The sequence below is a fragment of the Cyprinodon variegatus genome, unplaced genomic scaffold, assembly GCF_000732505.1.
Source record: "Cyprinodon variegatus isolate N-32 unplaced genomic scaffold, C_variegatus-1.0 Scaffold1409, whole genome shotgun sequence".
NCBI lineage: Eukaryota > Metazoa > Chordata > Actinopteri > Cyprinodontiformes > Cyprinodontidae > Cyprinodon > Cyprinodon variegatus.
Genome location: NW_015151862.1, coordinates 40,521 through 44,321, shown reverse-complemented (window position 1 = coordinate 44,321; position 3,801 = coordinate 40,521). Strand labels below are relative to the sequence as shown.

Below are 3,801 nucleotides of genomic sequence, written 5' to 3'. Positions count from 1 at the left end.
TTGCTGAAGAGTCAATGAGTCGATGCAATCAGCTGGTTTTCCTTAGATAGAAAACTTTGAATCAATCTGACTGGATGATCACTTTAAAGTGCCTTGAGATGACGTGTTGTGAGTTGGAGCTATAGAAATTAACTGAATAGAATTGAATTGAATTGAAGCGCTTTGGTCAATATTCATGACTTGAGGAAGAGCTTTATACATACAGGCAATTTGTTAATTGTAACAGGAACAAAATTGCATCACTCTGGAATTTGAAAACTGTGTTTCGTTAAATTGCGATTATACTGCTAATGCAATTAATTGCCCAGTCCTAGTCACAACATTGTTCCCCCTGGTAGTGGTAGGGCCATAAAAAGCAACCGATGTTTGTGCATCAAATTAAACCAAGACTTTACCGGAGTTAATTCTGAGGGAACACTATGAACCAGTAGGGAGAACACGGCGTCCATTTAAGTCATAGCAAGTTATGGAAGAGAACAGCCGATTATTCATAGAAACCTCATAAAGCCATCAGTGGGGAAAGGAAGGTTTGTCTAGTATTTCAGACACGACTGTTTAGAGCCAAGCAGGTGGATGGTGACCTTTAACATTCCCACACTCAGAGAGAGACACCCTCAGAGAGATACCATCACTTTATAACCAAGGGTTATAGAGCTGCAACCTTTGGCCGACATCACCACAAACTGAAGCTCTGGGATGTTATGGAGACTAATTTACAATTGCAGGGGGAGACCCTCCATCTGCTCTCGCTGTAAATCAGAGAGGGGGGGGGGTATGTTCTCCATCCCCCGAAGGACTCTATGTACTAACTTTGCATCTCCTGAATCACTTTGAGCTGCAGACAAGGGAAGCCCCTGACAGAGCAAACAGTCAGGTGATCCCTGCAAACAAAATGTTGATTTAGTTTGATCTGGATAAGCCATTTGGAAACAGGGCATCATGAAACCGCTTTCATAGAAATCTACAGGTCTGCTAACTCCTGTGTCCATCAGATGATCACTCTGAGCAGTAGAAATATGCGCCATAGAATGTGTAAGTAGTTGTGGACGTGTCTTATCTTAAAAGGTGTCTATTCAGAGTGAAAATAACTGGACTGACAGTTTCATTTTCAAAAGGAAAAACAAATCTTCCTAAATTCACTTTAGGGAGTGGATTCTATTTTTAAATTATCAAGTGTAAAAATGTTCAACTTAAAGTAAAACCCAAAATAAGAGGCACTAAACTGACGAGCAAGAAAACCATCCTCTTACTATGATGCTGCCACCACCATGCTTAGTAGTGAGAATGCTTTCTTCCAAGTGATTTACAGCGTAGTTTCGTAAAAGTTCCAAAAAATATCCACTGCGCTTGGTTTCCAAGATTTGAAGACGTTTCTCCACCTCTCCAGGAGGATTTCTCAATTTAAATGTCTGGATCCGCAGTGAGTTTGAGTCTTTATATAGACGACGCCTTGTATCGCTTGGAAACATGCAAATGGTAACCGATGAATGGGTCGTTTGGTTCCATCGTTAGCCTGTAATACCTGAAACCTGTCTATGATTGTTAAGGGTCAACCGACCCTTAACAGCAATCCCCCCCTTAACGACCGAACTTCAGAATCATAGACAGGTTTCAGGTATTACAGGCTAACAATGGAACCAAACGACCCATTCATCGGTTACCATTTGCATGTTTCCAAGCGATACAAGGCGTCGTCTATATAAAGACTCAAACTCACTGCGGATCCAGACATTTGAATTGAGAAAGCTTCCTGGAGAGGTGGAGAAACGTCTTCAAATCTTGGAAACCAAGTCCAGAGGACATTTTTTTGAACTTTTATGGAAAGACTATGACCTGGATGACTGAGAATCTTCATCAGCATTTTCAGCGTAGGTTCTTCTTCACTAAAAGTACAGTAGCAGCCATTGGAAATGGCTCTTCCTAGTCAAACACCCGCCAAATGGCAGCCATTTTCCCTGCAACTCCCAGCAAAATCCCCTCCAACTTCCAGCCACTGGATTCTCCTGGGTGTGCTTTTTTTTACTCTGACTCCACCCTTTCACTAAATTAAAGGGTCTGACAAGAAGACAACGCTTCTCTTTAGATCTTAATGTCCACAAATCATGTGACTCTGTTACCATTTATAAAACTAAGAAAATGAAGTCTAAGGAAGTTATCATCCAGAATAGTAGAAAAAATGTTCCTTTGATACAGTTGCTCACTAACCACTATAAGGGTTAAATCTGTCCTCAACATTTTTCCTGCATTACTTTCATGATTTAAATGGTTTTAAAAATTGTACTTTTATACTTTTACTGGAGTTAAGAGCTTAAGTTGATCCTCTAATTTCTATAAAATAGTTTTTAAACAGTAAGGTTGCAAACATTAATACTTTTGACACCTCTGATGATCGAACGTCATCTAGAATCTTTTCGTTTTTTGACATGTTGTCTCACAACTGACACTTTAACCCCCCCCCCACAGCTTTGAGTCGGACCTGCCTCCTGGGTTTCCTGGTCATCATTCTGTTTGCATTTAAATTTGATTCTAAGACCAGAAATGGAAAAGCTCTTTACCGATCACTTCCCTGTTTGTCTGTTTTTTTCCACAATTTCATGTATAAATGGCTCATTTAATGAAATCAACTCACAGAGCAACGTTTTGGCAGAAAGTCAAGCTCTCTAAACCCTCCATAGTGTTTGGGACAGTTCACTGTTACCAAGGCCCCTCTGAGCAGATAGGATTTCCACATTACGAGGCATTCAGTACATCCTGTACATCCGATTGTCAAAATATATATATAAAAAAAACAGCTCCAAAGTTATTTAAGACATTTATTTTATTCTAGAATTGTGTGCAGATGCCTTTTTAAAAATGACTAAACAGCGTATTGATCAAGTGTTGGTGTCTCATGGCTTTCTAATTTATCTTCAGTCAGAGTTCAGTCTCCCGCACCGTAAATCTGTCAGAGGAGGGATGTTTACATGTCTCCTGAAGGACTCTGTGTCCAAACCTAGCTTCCTCTCAATCACTTTGAGCTGAGGACGAGGGAGACTGCTGTCAGAGCAAACTGTAAGATGAACCCAACAAACAATATATTAATCTAGAATGATCTGGGTAAACTACTTGGAAACATGGCATCAAAAAACGTAAAACTAAGAGACAAAATTTCCAAATACATCTTCAGTTTTCCTAGTTTACCCTTTACCGTAATGCCCCTATAAAAATCTGAATTAAACAGTAGTGGTTGCACCCTTTTACACTTTAGGGGTGTGAATACTTTTGTCAGGCACTTTAAAATGTAGAATGAAAAAGTTTGTTACCTTTGCATCCTTTACATCAGAGGTGGCAAAACATTTCAGTCTGTGATCCCAAAAATCAGTTAAAATGTAATTTTTTTAATAGTGTTGCACCGATATCGATACCAGTATCAGGCGGGGCCCCGATCCAGAGCTAAAATCGTGGTATCGGTATCGGCGAGTACCAACAAATAGGGCACCGATACCATTTTTCAGAGCCAAAAGTTTCTTCAACTATTGTCACCTATTCCAGGTAGGCAATAAAAAGTTCTACTGGAGCAGAAGCATTACAGCAAAAGTGGTAAGCAAATGTTTGATTGAGCAAAAGTACACCAATGTAGACCCTAAAGAGTGGATAAAAATATCAGAATAATTATAAGTAATATCAGACTTGGGGAAAAAAACAAGATAAAATGCTGTACTGTACAATATGAATACTGTGCTGCCAACCAAAGAATAAATAATCAATACACTGTGCAGAATTATTAGGCAAATGAGTATTTCGACCACATCATCCTTTTCA

The 3,801-nt window shown here is 39.4% G+C and overlaps 1 protein-coding gene across 1 annotated transcript in view; it reads left to right on the top strand.

The window, feature by feature from the left end:
- snx19 (sorting nexin 19) overlaps positions 1-3,801 on the top strand; it is a gene marked incomplete at its 3' end in the record, with an annotated part of 59,011 nt that overhangs the window by 49,981 nt on the left and 5,229 nt on the right. The gene's annotated exons all lie outside the window — the stretch shown is intronic.